Source organism: Calonectris borealis, unplaced genomic scaffold, assembly GCF_964195595.1.
Source record: "Calonectris borealis unplaced genomic scaffold, bCalBor7.hap1.2 HAP1_SCAFFOLD_158, whole genome shotgun sequence".
Classification (NCBI taxonomy): domain Eukaryota; kingdom Metazoa; phylum Chordata; class Aves; order Procellariiformes; family Procellariidae; genus Calonectris; species Calonectris borealis.
In genome coordinates, this window is record NW_027441544.1 from 5,184 (window position 1) to 21,377 (window position 16,194).

Genomic DNA, 16,194 nt, shown 5'->3' on the forward strand with positions numbered 1-16,194 from the left:
ACTTTTTTCTATTTTCAATTCCTTCATACATGAAATATATCATCCCTTTTGCGTTTGGAAGTGCTTTCTTTTTTAATTTATATAGACGGGAGTTCTTTTTGTATTTTAAAACCCTATATACGTCTTCCGGATTTTTTTATGCTCTAAAATCCTTTAGATAATAGGGCGGATATAGGTTCCTATTTTGAAATCCTTGTATACATATAAAGGAATATTATTTTTCAATATATAGAACAAGGAGAGATTTTTCTCTATTTCGAGGCCTCACAGAGAGATTTAGAGTTTTTAAAAATTTTTGAACCCCCCCAGGAATTATCAGGCACTTTTGGGCTGTGACCCCCTTTGTGGGGGGGGGGGGACCCCCCATGACCCCCCATTCCCCACTCACCTGCTCCTCCACGGCATCATCAGCCCGCCGGTGATGTTGGGGTGCCCCAAATGACATCATCACCCCTCCAGGCCCCCAACCCCCCCTTTTTATTCAGCCCCCAAAAAGGCACAACATGAGGGAAACGGCCCCAACCGGCAGCTCGTTACTTTAATAATGCCGTTGGCGTATGTACGCACGCACCCCCGCCAAAAAGGGGGGCTCTGCTAGAAAGATAAAGGAGGGGCGGCCCCCCCAAACGCTTGCAGCCCCCCCTCAGCCCCCGTCCCGCAGGCTGGCAGCCGGCCCCTTACCCTCAGCACGCCCAACGACCGGCAGGCAAACCCGGGCCGGGGGTCTCTCCTGAGCACCACGGGACGCTTACAGCGCGGCATCTGAAAAACAAAAATCCCAACGGATATATTTCAGCACGTTAAAAAAAACAGCACCGAAGGCAGCAGAGGAATTCGGTCAGGACAAGGGAGAGGGCAGCAGTCGAGCTAAAGGAGGGTGCCAGGCAAACGGGTCAGCTCGAAATACAACGCGGCCTTTAAAAGCTCGAGCGATTCGAACGCTTAAAATCCGCGTGAGGACTAATTGACGCGATTCTGAACGCGTCCTTCGCAGAGAAGTAAACGCTCTCGCTGGTGTCGGAAAACGCCTCGTCCCTTCCTTACAGCACCGCTGCCGGGAGATAACCCCGTGAGGCTGCAGGACAAGGGCGCGCCGTAATCGGCATCTACGCTCACGGATCCGCCGCCACAGCTCCAGCCCTGGCGCTGCTGCTGCTGCTGCTGCTGCTGCTGCGCATCTCGCTCGCTTGGCCGATAAAGCTGAAAGCGAAGCGTAAAACTTTGAAGAGTAAAATGAAAAAGAAAGAACAAATCTCAGCAATTCATTTTATGCTAAAAAGGCGTGCGTACACTTACAGACGTACAACGAGAAGGCTTATACTATAAAAATATTTGATTTTCCTTTTGCGTTAATTGAAATTGCGTAGCTGTGAATTCATACCGTTAAATTATCTACCTCCAAACTACACAGCTATCGTTTGACCAGGGGTTTTGCGTGCGTCACATGACTAGGAGGGACGCCTGGCCAGCTGCGCCGAGACCGATGCTACCCAACTGCCGGGGAAACGCGCCACTGAAAGCGAGACAGAAATAAAGGACTTCAGAGCGCTCTGCCAAAAGATCGGGAAAAAAACCCCATCAGTTGCCTCTCTTTTTAAACGTTTAGAGCAACTACCTAACTGCTTAAGCACACCTAATAAATTATACGCTACAGCTCTTTGGCAGTTGCAGTTTAAACAACGCAAGCCAGTTTGGAAGTTATACAATTTTCACTTTCTTTTTAAAATTTCGTTTACGATAGAAAAATCAGTGAGATAAGAGATCTCCCATACGGTTTTACTTTTTTTTTGGGGGGGGGTGGGGGGGGGCAGGCGGTGGGGAATATCAAATCCCCGGTGCTGCAATACATCAGGCTACCAAAAAGGACCGGCAAGTTTGCTAACGCTGTTGGCCGTACCCGAGCGTGCGGAGGAACGCGTCTTTACGATCTCTCGACCGTTACACCCGAGAACCAAAGATCAGCCGTACGTCGACTATCGGAAGACGTGCTGCGCTTGGGTCTGTGCAAGGAAATCGACCTACCCCTTTTTTTTTTTTTTTCCAGAGAGAGCGCGAAAAGTCTCCTTGCGGATGACTTCTACTGCCGAGCACGTCATCTCCGAAGATCCATTCTGATGGGAAGTTCGTAAAAGGCAACTCCTTTGAACGAGAAAGATTTCCATTCTGGAAAATCTCTTTCCAACCAAAGTCAAAATTACGCGCTGCAGGTTAGGAAAAAGGACGCGATAGAAGCAGTAACTCACCAAAACCACATCAGGACTCTCTGTCGCTAGTTACGAGGCTGCTACCGCTTCTCGGGAAAGCCTGGAAAGCGCACCGAAGCGACGCCGATTTGTCCCGTGTTGTCCACGCCTCTTCTTTGACCTTGATTGCTTTTAGCACAGATGCTAGCATCTCAGTAAGGTGTTCGAGTGCTCCTGTAAGGCATTTTAAACACCGACTGACTGAAAAAGCGTAAAGCTTTTATCGTGAAAACAAAGCCTGTTTCTCCCGAACATCCCAACTCTTACAAACGGTTCCTTTCCTCTTCTAGTCCGACGTTATTTTCACAGCACCCTTTCCTAGCAAGCGCACAGAAACAGAAGACTGTGCTTGCAGGAAGAGAAAACAGACGGAGGGAAGCAAGCTTTGCAGAGGCGTACCACGCTCCAGAACAGACCTCCTTTATTTTTAGTATTCGCGTTAAAATATTTCACGTTAAAAAATCATATAGAAGGAGAGCTGCCACGTTTCTCGTGTTAACTGTAAAGGCCGTGCTACAAGCACCTTAGGAAAAACGCAGACACATGTCACAGGCCTACCTCGTACTTGCAGACCACTAGGGATCCTTTCCACCTGTCTCGTACTTTCACGGCAGTTGACGTTCTGCTGAGAGGAAAGGAAAAAAAAAACAAACAACGTTTAGCACAAAGCTTCCTTTGCCGCGAAGAGAACAACTGAGTGGAGGAGAAAGTATTTGGCATCGTCTTTGGTGCGGTTGTTGAGACAGGCCACTAGAGCTTCTGCACGTTTCAGACAACCGTGCCTTTTTTTTGGCTCATTAGCAGCTTTAGTTTCGCTAGAACTCACTTGCCTAGAAAGAGGAGTGACAGAGAAGGAAAAGAGAGGTCAGGCAGCAAGAGAGCTCTGCAGGCTGCCACCAGTCAACGTCGCACTCTTAAGGAAAAACAAACAACCAACCAAACAACCAAACAAAAAAAAAAAACAAACAAAAAAAACCCCAAAACACACAAACACAAAAAAACCCCACAAAACCCAACAACAAAACAAAACTTTGACGTTGTACCTTTCTTTCCTTTTGGAGCTCGTCCCTGTCTCAGCTGATCGTCTCGTCAGAGCACGAAGTGCAGATGATCCGTATCCCGATGACATCTGCACGCGATGAACACGTGTTCAGAAATAGTCCAGATCTGTAAGACTGGTGTCATTTGTGTGGTTCCAAGCATCCTAACTCCATTTTACTGACCAATGCATTTGTGAGGAAACTAAGTAGCTTTTAAACGTAGCCTCTCCTTGGGGAGAAAAATGCGTTAGGGAGCGAAAAAAAGGATGATTCAGAGCTCCCAACCATGACGGAGCAGCGGGAAAACTAATGAAAGCGAAGACCGACAGCAGCAACGCGAAGCGGCATTTGGCTTTAATTCCGATCACGTACTTAAGCGGCTCGCCAAGTCTATGCCTCGATCCTATGAATGACTAGCCCTTTTTTGGAAGGACCAACTTTTTTCCTTCAAAGTCCTAGATTGAAGACTCCGCTGAACAGAATGTGGATGGAGCCACAGGACAACATGCCATCAACACTCTAATGAAAAAAAAAATCAAGTAAAAATCAAGTTGAAGTATCAGTTTCCATCGTGTCTCGTTCATTACGTTTCTAGTAGTACCTGGGTGCTCCAAAATTCACTATCCTGACACCGCGTAGTACTACAAATTACAATTACGCGTGTAAAAATAAAAGGCTATTTCCAACCTGCCCGTAAAATCAGTACGAACAAACAGAAGAGAAACACTTGACCCTAAAGAAGGTCACAGGCAGCTCTTAATTTATCGTAGGCGAAAGCTCATTCTTTTCCCTGAAAGGAAAACGCTCGTAACTACCCAGGGACCGATGCGGGAACGAGGCACGCGCGCTCTGTTAACGGCAACCGTTCGTCAGCTTTTCTGCACCGGCACAAATTTGCCTTTTCCCTGGGTTTGACGCGGAGCACCTGCAGCGTCCTTGAACGCGCCAATGTTTCTCCCCGCTCCCCCGGCCCCACACGTGCCGTTACCTGAGCAGCAAGCGGCGTCAACCGCGCAGGATTTTCCTCGCGTGACGCAGAAGGTGACGCTGGGAAAAGAGGAGGCACAAAATGAACCTGTTTGTCACACCCAGCCAACGGTGAAAACCCAGGGAAGGATTCTGCCGTGCGGGGCCGGGCTGTGCACCCCCGGAGCTCCAGCCGGCCGGTTTCGCTCCCCTTTGCCGGGTACCGGGGAGACACCGCCGCCTCGTGCTGCCGCCTGCCCCCCGGGGAGAGCCGGGGGACCCCCACCTCACTTCAGCCCTCGGGAACGGGGCTGAAAGGTCCGATCCCGGTGCCGGGGGAGCAGAGGCGAGCTGGCTGGGACCAGCTTTTGCTCCTGGAACAGCCCTGGGGTGGACCTGTCCCTCCCTTTCAAACGCTCCAGCAGTTTCGGGGGCAGAAGGCCGTTTCTAAGCCCTCTCTCCAGCAGCTCCTCCCTCGACTCGGCCCGCGAAGCCCCCAGTCTGCCTGCAGGGAGGGCTGGGGGGTCCCCGGCCCCACGGGGCGACAGTGGGGACTCGCAGGGAGGATCTGTTTGCACAAAGCGCCCCCCCCCTCCCGCCCGCCGGCCCCCCGCCCCGGCCCGGCCCACTGCGCGGCCCCCCTAGGGCACGCAGCCCCCCCCCCCCAACTCCCCACTCCCCAGATGCTCACAGGCCCTCCCCCGCCTGGAGCCCCCCCAGCCCCTGTCCCCGGAGCCTGCAGAACCGCCCCCCCCCGCCACAGCCCGGCTCCCCGGGCCCGCGGCCCCTCACACTCACGCTGCGCCGCCGCCTCGGTGCAAAGCCCGCCGCGCGCCCCGTTGAAATACCGTCCGCAACCAATCAGCGCGCGGCTCCACCGGACCGCCCGCGCGAGGCACGCCGGGAGTTGTAGTCGGCGCCCCGGGACCGCGCATGCGCACGGCGCCCCGTCCGCAACCAATCAGCGCGCGGCTCCACCGGACCGCCCGCGCGAGGCACGCCAGGAGTTGTAGTCGGCGCCCCGGGACCTCGCATGCGCACGGCGCCCCGTTGAAATACCGTCCGCAACCAATGAGCGCGCGGCTCCACCGGACCGCCCGCGCGAGGCACGCCAGGAGTTGTAGTCGGCGCCCCGGGACCGCGCATGCGCACGGCGCCCCGTTGAAATACCGTCCGCAACCAATCAGCGCGCGGCTCCACCGGCCCGCCCGCGCGAGGCACGCCGGGAGTTGTAGTCGGCGCCCCGGGACCGCGCATGCGCACGGCGCCCCGTTGAAATACCGTCCGCAACCAATGAACGCGCGGCTCCACCGGCCCGCCCGCGCGAGGCACGCCGGGAGTTGTAGTCGGCGCCCTAGGACCGCGCATGCGCACGGCGCCCCGGGACCGCGCATGCGCACGGCGCCCCGTTGAAATACCGTCCGCAACCAATGAGCGCGCGGCTTCACCGGCCCGCCCGCGCGAGGCACGCCGGGAGTTGTAGTCGGCGCCCCGGGACCGCGCATGCGCACAGCGCCCCGGCACCGCGCATGCGCACGGCTCGCAGCCCCTCCCCAGCGTTTGCAAGCACTTCCCAGCCCCAGGACCCCCGGAGCTCACAGCACCCGACCACACCATTTTCCAGCCCCCTGGGAGCCCCACTCTCAAGTCCCGCCAGGACCCACAGCCCCACTCCCCAGCTCTTGGGGGACCTTGATCTCGATGGTCCGGGAGTCCTCCAGGTGTACTCTCTGGTCTGGACGTCCGTCTCTATGGTCCGGGAGTCCTCCAGGTGTACTCTCTAGGCCGGACTTTGCTCTCTATGGTCCGGCAGTCCTCCAGGGGTACTCTCTAGGCCGGACTTTGCTCTCTATGGTCCGGCAGTCCTCCGGGATACTCTCTAGGCCGGACTTTGCTCTCTATGGTCCGGCAGTCCTCCAGGGGGTACTCTCTAGGCCGGACTTTGCTCTCTATGGTCCGGCAGTCCTCCAGGGGGTACTCTCTAGGCCGGACTTTGCTCTCTATGGTCCGGCAGTCCTCCAGGGGTACTCTCTAGGCCGGACTTTGCTCTCTATGGTCCGGCAGTCCTCCAGGGGTACTCTCTAGGCCGGACTTTGCTCTCTATGGTCCGGCAGTCCTCCAGGGGTACTCTCTAGGCCCGACTTTGCTCTCTATGGTCCGGCAGTCCTCCAGGGGTACTCTCTAGGCCGGACTTTGCTCTCTATGGTCCGGCAGTCCTCCAGGGTGTACTCTCTAGGCCGGACTTTGCTCTCTATGGTCCGGCAGTCCTCCAGGGGGTACTCTCTAGGCCGGACTTTGCTCTCTATGGTCCGGCAGTCCTCCAGGGGTACTCTCTAGGCCGGACTTTGCTCTCTATGGTCCGCAAGTTCCCCACGTGCACTCTCCGCTCCGGACGACCGCCTCGATGGTCCAGAAGTCCTCCAGCTGTACTCTCTAGGCCGGACATTTTCCTCTATGGTGCGGAAGTCCCCCGGGTACATTCTATGCATCTGGACCTCCGTCTCTATGGTCCGGAAGTCCTCCAGGTGTACTCTCTGGTCCGGGAGTCCGCCATCTCTATGGTCCGGGAGTCCTCCAGCTATACTCTCTGGTCTGGTCTCTATGGTCCGGAAGTCCTCCAGCCCCTCTCCCCGACCCCCTAGGGCTCGCAGCCCCCCCCAGCCCCACTCCCCGGCCCCCCCGGGATGCACAGCCCCACTCCTCGGCCCCCTCGGGGGTCCGCAGCCCCCCCACTCCCCCTCCCCAGATGCTCACAGGGGGAAAGGAACGGCTCGGCCTCAAGCTCTGCGGGCTGCCTGTGGCCCCTGCAGAGCCCACGATCCTCGGCAGCCCACACGCGGGGCGAAGCTCGCAGCCCGAGGAGGAGTCACAGGGAGCCGCCGCTCCTGCCACAACCCTCCTTCCCAGCCTGCTGCTGGAGCACAAGGCACTTGAAAGCAGCAGGAAAGAACAAGGAGGGCCTCGCAAGATGGCAGGAATAACGCGGGGAGCCTAAAGCGTTTAGCCAGGCAGGGCTTGCCACTCACCTTGTGCCGTGGTCGAATCCCAGCCCGCAACTCAGCACCACACAACCGCTCCCTCGCTGCCCCCTCAGCGGGAGGGGGGAGAGAATTGGAAGGGCAAAAGTGAAAACACTCCACTCGTAAGGAAAAGGGGGGAAAAAAAAAAACCCCAAACAACAGAGAGAAAAACCCCAGACAGACAAGCGGTACAAACGAAAACAACGGCTCGCCGCCAACCGCCCGATGCCCGCCCAGCCAGCCGCAGCCCAGCAGCGGCCCCCCCGCCAACCTCCCCCCCGAGTTTTATTTCCTGACGTCACAGGGTCTGGAACATCCCCTGGGTCCGCCGGGGTCAGCTCTCCCAGCGGTGCCCCCTCCCAGGCCCTCGCGCACCCCCAGCCCGCTCGCCGGCAGGGCGGGGCGAGGAGCAGCACAGCCCCCGGCGCCGTGCAAGCGCTGCGCAGCGGGAACTCACGCAGCCCCGCGTCACCGACGCCGTTCTCAGCACAAACCCAAAACGCAGGAGGAGGGAGAGCGGGGTGGGAGTGGGGGGCGGGGGAGCGGGAGGGGGGTGCCAGAGTTTGGGCGGGGGGCAACGGGCAGGTTGGCGGGGCAGGCAGCACCCCAGGGGTCCGGGCCCCTCAAATGGCTGGTGTTTCACCCCAAAGCTTCCCCAAATCGGGGGTTTTTTTGCTTTTGTATAATATCAAAGCTGGGGTTTTTTCCTTTTCCAAAATATTCCACTGGGAGGTTTTTCAACGCTTTTTCACAACAAAACTTGGTGATTTTTGCTTTTTCGTTTTGTGCATGAAAATGGGGGTTTTTTTGCTTTCCGGCTGCCCAAATCCTGGTGGATTTGGCTTTCCCGGGAGCTCCAAGTTGGGTATTTTTCCCCCAAAAATGCGGGTTTTCTTTTTCCCAACCCCTTGCAGGCCCCGAATTAGGGGTTTTGTGGTGTTTTTAGGCCACGGCGGCAGGTCCCGCTCTGTGTGCACGGCCCTGCAGGGGAAAGTCCCTGTTGGGGGGACCGGCCCCCAATCAGGATGGGAAAAGACGGAAAAAGAGAACAGGGAAGAGGCAGCTTTTGAAAGCGCTTTTGGATCTTCAACAGAGAGGTGGTTCGGGGGGGTGGGGGGGGTGAAGAGTTTTTAAATCCTTTCTATAAACAGGGTTTCTTTGCATTTTAAAAACCTTATCTATCATAGACGTTTACGCTTAACGTATTTACACATACCTCTCTCTCTATATATTTAGTGAATATATTTATGTTTCACTTATACCCCCCGATTTCCCACTCATTATATATAATACCTGCTCAGACTAGATATCTGTCGACTTACATATTTTGACACTTCAATGTCTTTATAGACTTCTCTATTTACACTTACGTATATTTACACTTATCTCTTTATAGACTTAGATTTTAGACTTAGATATCTATTTGCACTTATAGATCATCTCTTAGATTACATATAACGCCTATTTAGGCTCTCTATGTAACACGTAGTAAGTGTAGACAGCGGTATCTATTCAGACTTTTTTCTATTTTCAATTCCTTCATACATAAAATATATCATCCCTTCTGCGTTTGGAAGTGCTTTCTTTTTTAATTTATATAGACGGGAGTTCTTTTTGTATTTTAAAACCCTATATACGTCTTCCGGATTTTTTTATGCTCTAAAATCCTTTAGATAATAGGGCAGATATAGGTTCCTATTTTGAAATCCTTGTATACATATAAAGGAATATTATTTTTCAATATATAGAACAAGGAGAGATTTTTCTCTATTTCGAGGCCTCACAGACAGATTTAGAGTTTTTAAAAATTTTTGAACCCCCCCAGGAATTATCAGGCACTTTTGGGCTGTGACCCCCTTTGTGGGGGGGGGGACCCCCCATGGCCCCCCATTCCCCACTCACCTGCTCCTCCACGGCATCATCAGCCCGCCGGTGATGTTGGGGTGCCCCAAATGACATCATCACCCCTCCAGGCCCCCAACCCCCCCTTTTTATTCAGCCCCCAAAAAGGCACAACATGAGGGAAATGGCCCCAACCGGCAGCTCGTTACTTTAATAATGCCGTTGGCGTATGTACGCACGCACCCCCGCCAAAAAGGGGTGCTCTGCTAGAAAGATAAAGGAGGGGCGGCCCCCCCAAACGCTTGCAGCCCCCCCTCAGCCCCCGTCCCGCAGGCTGGCAGCCGGCCCCTTACCCTCAGCACGCCCAACGACCGGCAGGCAAACCCGGGCCGGGGGTCTCTCCTGAGCACCACGGGACGCTTACAGCACGGCATCTGAAAAACAAAAATCCCAACGGATCTATTTCAGCACGTTAAAAAAAACAGCACCGAAGGCAGCAGAGGAATTCGGTCAGGACAAGGGAGAGGGTAGCAGTCGAGCTAAAGGAGGGTGCCAGGCAAACGGGTCAGCTCGAAATACAACGCGGCCTTTAAAAGCTCGAGCGATTCGAACGCTTAAAATCCGCGTGAGGACTAATTGACGCGATTCTGAACGCGTCCTTCGCAGAGAAGTAAACGCTCTCGCTGGTGTCGGAAAACGCCTCGTCCCTTCCTTACAGCACCGCTGCCGGGAGATAACCCCGTGAGGCTGCAGGACGAGGGCGCGCCGTAATCGGCATCTACGCTCACGGATCCGCCGCCACAGCTCCAGCCCTGGCGCTGCTGCTGCTGCTGCTGCTGCGCATCTCGCTCGCTTGGCCGATAAAGCTGAAAGCGAAGCGTAAAACTTTGAAGAGTAAAATGAAAAAGAAAGAACAAATCTCAGCAATTCATTTTATGCTAAAAAGGCGTGCGTACGCTTACAGACGTACGACGAGAAGGCTTATACTATAAAAATATTTGATTTTCCTTTTGCGTTAATTGAAATTGCGTAGCTGTGAATTCATACCGTTAAATTATCTACCTCCAAACTACACAGCTATCGTTTGACTAGGGGTTTTGCGTGCGTCACATGACTAGGAGGGACGCCTGGCCAGCTGCGCCGAGACCGATGCTACCCAACTGCCGGGGAAACGCGCCACTGAAAGCGAGGCAGAAATAAAGGACTTCAGAGCGCTCTGCCAAAAGATCGGGAAAAAAACCCGATCAGTTGCCTCTCTTTTTAAACGTTTAGAGCAACTACCTAACTGCTTAAGCACACCTAATAAATTATACGCTACAGCTCTTTGGCAGTTGCAGTTTAAACAACGCAAGTCAGTTTGGAAGTTATACAATTTTCACTTTCTTTTTAAAATTTCGTTTACGATAGAAAAATCAGTGAGATAAGAGATCTCCCATACGGTTTTACTTTTTTTTTGGGGGGGGGTGGGGTGGGGGCAGGCGGTGGGGAATATCAAATCCCCGGTGCTGCAATACATCAGGCTACCAAAAAGGACCGGCAGGTTTGCTAACGCTGTCGGCCGTACCCGAGCGTGCGGAGGAACGCGTCTTTACGATCTCTCGACCGTTACACCCGAGAACCAAAGATCAGCCGTACGTCGACTATCGGAAGACGTGCTGCGCTTGGGTCTGTGCAAGGAAATCGACCTACCCCTTTTTTTTTTTTTTTCCAGAGAGAGCGCGAAAAGTCTCCTTGCGGATGACTTCTACTGCCGAGCACGTCATCTCTGAAGATCCATTCTGATGGGAAGTTCGTAAAAGGCGACTCCTTTGAACGAGAAAGATTTCCATTCTGGAAAATCTCTTTCCAACCAAAGTCAAAATTACGCGCTGCAGGTTAGGAAAAAGGACGCGATAGAAGCAGTAACTCACCAAAACCACATCAGGACTCTCTGTCGCTAGTTACGAGGCTGCTACCGCTTCTCGGGAAAGCCTGGAAAGCGCACCGAAGCGACGCCGATTTGTCCCGTGTTGTCCACGCCGCTTCTTTGACCTTGATTGCTTTTAGCACAGATGCTAGCATCTCAGTAAGGTGTTCGAGTGCTCCTGTAAGGCATTTTAAACACCGACTGACTGAAAAAGCATACAGCTTTTATCGTGAAAACAAAGCCTGTTTCTCCCGAACATCCCAGCTCTTACAAACGGTTCCTTTCCTCTTCTAGTCCAACATTATTTTCACAGCACCCTTTCCTAGCAAGCGCACAGAAACAGAAGAGCGTGCTTGCAGGAAGAGAAAACAGACGGAGGGAAGCAAGCTTTGCAGAGGCGTACCACGCTCCAGAACAGACCTCCTTTATTTTTAGTATTTGCGTTAAAATATTTCACGTTAAAAAATCATATAGAAGGAGAGCTGCCACGTTCCTCGTGTTAACTGTAAAGTCCGTGCTACGAGCACCTTAGGAAAAACGCAGACACATGTCACAGGCCTACCTCGTACTTGCAGACCACTAGGGATCCTTTCCACCTGTCTCGTACTTTCACGGCAGTTGACGTTCTGCTGAGAGGAAAGGGAAAAAAAAACAAACAACGTTTAGCACAAAGCTTCCTTTGCCGCGAAGAGAACAACTGAGTGGAGGAGAAAGTATTTGGCATCGTCTTTGGTGCGGTTGTTGAGACAGGCCACTAGAGCTTCTGCACGTTTCAGACAACCGTGCCTTTTTTTTGGCTCATTGGCAGCTTTAGTTTCGCGAGAACTCACTTGCCTAGAAAGAGGAGTGACAGAGAAGGAAAAGAGAGGTCAGGCAGCAAGAGAGCTCTGCAGGCTGCCACCAGTCAACGTCGCACTCTTAAGGAAAAACAAACAAACAAACAACCAACCAACCAAACAAACAAAAAACAAACAAAAAAAACCCCAAAACACACAAACACAAAAAAACCCCGCAAAACCCAACAACAAAACAAAACTTTGACGTTGTACCTTTCTTTTCTTTTGGAGCTCGTCCCTGTCTCAGCTGATCGTCTCGTCAGAGCACGAAGTGCAGATGATCCGTATCCCGATGACATCTGCACGCGATGAACACGTGTTCAGAAATAGTCCAGATCTGTAAGACTGGTGTCATTTGTGTGGTTCCAAGCATCCTAACTCCATTTTACTGACCAATGCATTTGTGAGGAAACTAAGTAGCTTTTAAACGTAGCCTCTCCTTGGGGAGAAAAATGCGTTAGGGAGTGAAAAAAAGGATGATTCAGAGCTCCCAACCATGACGGAGCAGCGGGAAAACTAATGAAAGCGAAGACCAACAGCAGCAACGCGAAGCGGCATTTGGCTTTAATTCCGATCACGTACTTAAGCGGCTCGCCAAGTCTATGCCTCGATCCCATGAATGACTAGCCCTTTTTTGGAAGGACCAACTTTTTTCCTTCAAAGTCCTAGATTGAAGACTCCACTGAACAGAATGGGGATGGAGCCACAGGACAACATGCCATCAACACTCTAATGAAAAAAAAAATCAAGTAAAAATCCAGTTGAAGTATCAGTTTCCATCGTGTCTCGTTCATTACGTTTCTAGTAGTACCTGGGTGCTCCAAAATTCACTCTCCTGACACCACGTAGTACTACAAATTACAATTACGCGTGTAAAAATAAAAGGCTATTTCCAACCTGCCCGTAAAATCAGTACGAACAAACAGAAGAGAAACACTTGACCCTAAAGAAGGTCACAGGCAGCTCTTAATTTATCGTAGGCGAAAGCTCATTCTTTTCCCTGAAAGGAAAACGCTCGTAACTACCCAGGGACCGATTCGGGAACGAGGCACGCGCGCTCTGTTAACGGCAACCGTTCATCAGCTTTTCTGCACCGGCACAAATTTGCCTTTTCCCTGGGTTTGACGCGGAGCACCTGCAGCGTCCTTGAACGCGCCAATGTTTCTCCCCGCTCCCCCGGCCCCGCACGTGCCGTTACCTGAGCAGCAAGCGGCGTCAACCGCGCAGGATTTTCTTCACGTGACGCAGAAGGTGACGCTGGGAAAAGAGGAGGCACAAAATGAACCTGTTTGTCACACCCAGCCAACGGTGAAAACCCAGGGAAGGATTCTGCCGTGCGGGGCCGGGCTGTGCACCCCCGGAGCTCCAGCCGGCCGGTTTCGCTCCCCTTTGCCGGGTACCGGGGAGACACCGCCGCCTCGTGCTGCCGCCTGCCCCCCGGGGAGAGCCGGGGGACCCCCACCTCACTTCAGCCCTCGGGAACGGGGCTGAAAGGTCCGATCCCGGTGCCAGGGGAGCAGAGGCGAGCTGGCTGGGACCAGCTTTTGCTCCTGGAACAGCCCTGGGGTGGACCTGTCCCTCCCTTTCAAACGCTCCAGCAGTTTCGGGGGCAGAAGGCCGTTTCTAAGCCCTCTCTCCAGCAGCTCCTCCCTCGACTCGGCCCGCGAAGCCCCCAGTCTGCCTGCAGGGAGGGCTGGGGGGTCCCCGGCCCCACGGGGCGACAGTGGGGACTCGCAGGGAGGATCTGTTTGCACAAAGCGCCCCCCCCCTCCCGCCCGCCGGCCCCCCGCCCCGGCCCGGCCCACTGCGCGGCCCCCCTAGGGCACGCAGCGCCCCCCCCCCAACTCCCCACTCCCCAGATGCTCACAGGCCCTCCCCCGCCTGGAGCCCCCCCAGCCCCTGTCCCCGGAGCCTGCAGAACCGCCCCCCCCCGCCACAGCCCGGCTCCCCGGGCCCGCGGCTCCTCACACTCACGCTGCGCCGCCGCCTCGGTGCAGAGCCCGCCGCGCGCCCCGTTGAAATACCGTCCGCAACCAATCAGCGCGCGGCTCCACCGGCCCGCCCGCGCGAGGCACGCCGGGAGTTGTAGTCGGCGCCCCGGGACCGCGCATGCGCACGGCGCCCCGTCCGCAACCAATCAGCGCGCGGCTCCACCGGACCGCCCGCGCGAGGCACGCCAGGAGTTGTAGTCGGCGCCCCGGGACCTCGCATGCGCACGGCGCCCCGTTGAAATACCGTCCGCAACCAATGAGCGCGCGGCTCCACCGGACCGCCCGCGCGAGGCACGCCAGGAGTTGTAGTCGGCGCCCCGGGACCGCGCATGCGCACGGCGCCCCGTTGAAATACCGTCCGCAACCAATCAGCGCGCGGCTCCACCGGCCCGCCCGCGCGAGGCACGCCGGGAGTTGTAGTCGGCGCCCCGGGACCGCGCATGCGCACGGCGCCCCGTTGAAATACCGTCCGCAACCAATGAACGCGCGGCTCCACCGGCCGGCCCGCCCGCGCGAGGCACGCCGGGAGTTGTAGTCGGCGCCCTAGGACCGCGCATGCGCACGGCGCCCCGGGACCGCGCATGCGCACGGCGCCCCGTTGAAATACCGTCCGCAACCAATGAGCGCGCGGCTTCACCGGCCCGCCCGCGCGAGGCACGCCGGGAGTTGTAGTCGGCGCCCCGGGACCGCGCATGCGCACAGCGCCCCGGCACCGCGCATGCGCACGGCTCGCAGCCCCTCCCCAGCGTTTGCAAGCACTTCCCAGCCCCAGGACCCCCGGAGCTCACAGCACCCGACCACACCATTTTCCAGCCCCCTGGGAGCCCCACTCTCAAGTCCCGCCAGGACCCACAGCCCCACTCCCCAGCTCTTGGGGGACCTTGATCTCGATGGTCCGGGAGTCCTCCAGGTGTACTCTCTGGTCTGGACGTCCGTCTCTATGGTCCGGGAGTCCTCCAGGGGTACTCTCTAGGCCGGACTTTGCTCTCTATGGTCCGGCAGTCCTCCAGGGGTACTCTCTAGGCCGGACTTTGCTCTCTATGGTCCGGCAGTCCTCCGGGATACTCTCTAGGCCGGACTTTGCTCTCTATGGTCCGGCAGTCCTCCAGGGGGTACTCTCTAGGCCGGACTTTGCTCTCTATGGTCCGGCAGTCCTCCAGGGGGTACTCTCTAGGCCGGACTTTGCTCTCTATGGTCCGGCAGTCCTCCAGGGGTACTCTCTAGGCCGGACTTTGCTCTCTATGGTCCGGCAGTCCTCCAGGGGTACTCTCTAGGCCGGACTTTGCTCTCTATGGTCCGGCAGTCCTCCAGGGGTACTCTCTAGGCCCGACTTTGCTCTCTATGGTCCGGCAGTCCTCCAGGGGTACTCTCTAGGCCGGACTTTGCTCTCTATGGTCCGGCAGTCCTCCAGGGTGTACTCTCTAGGCCGGACTTTGCTCTCTATGGTCCGGCAGTCCTCCAGGGGGTACTCTCTAGGCCGGACATTGCTCTCTATGGTCCGGCAGTCCTCCAGGGGTACTCTCTAGGCCGGACTTTGCTCTCTATGGTCCGCAAGTTCCCCACGTGCACTCTCCGCTCCGGACGACCGCCTCGATGGTCCAGAAGTCCTCCAGCTGTACTCTCTAGGCCGGACATTTTCCTCTATGGTGCGGAAGTCCCCCGGGTACATTCTATGCGTCTGGACCTCCGTCTCTATGGTCCGGAAGTCCTCCAGGTGTACTCTCTGGTCCGGGAGTCCTCCAGCTATACTCTCTGGTCTGGTCTCGATGGTCCGGCAGTCCTCCAGCCCCTCTCCCCGACCCCCTAGGGCTCGCAGCCCCCCCCAGCCCCACTCCCCGGCCCCCCCCGGGATGCACAGCCCCACTCCTCGGCCCCCTCGGGGGTCCGCAGCCCCCCCACTCCCCCTCCCCAGATGCTCACAGGGGGAAAGGAACGGCTCGGCCTCAAGCTCTGCGGGCTGCCTGTGGCCCCTGCAGAGCCCACGATCCTCGGCAGCCCACACGCGGGGCGACGCTCACAGCCCGAGAAGGAGTCACAGGGAGCCGCCGCTCCTGCCACAACCCTCCTTCCCAGCCTGCTGCTGGAGCACAAGGCACTTGAAAGCAGCAGGAAAGAACAAGGAGGGCCTCGCAAGATGGCAGGAATAACGCGGGGAGCCTAAAGCGTTTAGCCAGGCAGGGCTTGCCACTCACCTTGTGCCGGGGTTGAATCCCAGCCGGCAACTCAGCACCACACAACCGCTCCCTCGCTGCCCCCTCAGCGGGAGGGGGGAGAGAATTGGAAGGGCAAAAGTGAAAACACCCCACTCGTAAGGAAAAGGGGGGAAAAAAAAAAACCCCAAACAACAGAG

The 16,194-nt window shown here is 55.9% G+C and overlaps 2 long non-coding RNA genes across 2 annotated transcripts; both read right to left on the reverse strand.

Moving 5' to 3' along the window:
* Window positions 1-520: 520 nt before the first annotated feature.
* Window positions 521-4,178, reverse strand: LOC142077130 (uncharacterized). The gene is made up of 5 exons (XR_012671572.1): window positions 3,287-4,178; window positions 2,802-2,865; window positions 2,244-2,417; window positions 2,023-2,139; window positions 521-1,200 (listed from the first exon to the last, which is right to left on the reverse strand). It is a non-coding gene; the product is annotated as an uncharacterized LOC142077130 (long non-coding RNA).
* Window positions 4,179-9,335: 5,157 nt separating this feature from the next.
* Window positions 9,336-13,923, reverse strand: LOC142077119 (uncharacterized). Its single transcript, XR_012671561.1, has 7 exons — window positions 13,828-13,923; window positions 12,067-13,110; window positions 11,580-11,643; window positions 11,022-11,195; window positions 10,676-10,917; window positions 9,828-9,977; window positions 9,336-9,545 (listed from the first exon to the last, which is right to left on the reverse strand). It is a non-coding gene; the product is annotated as an uncharacterized LOC142077119 (long non-coding RNA).
* Window positions 13,924-16,194: the final 2,271 nt, after the last annotated feature.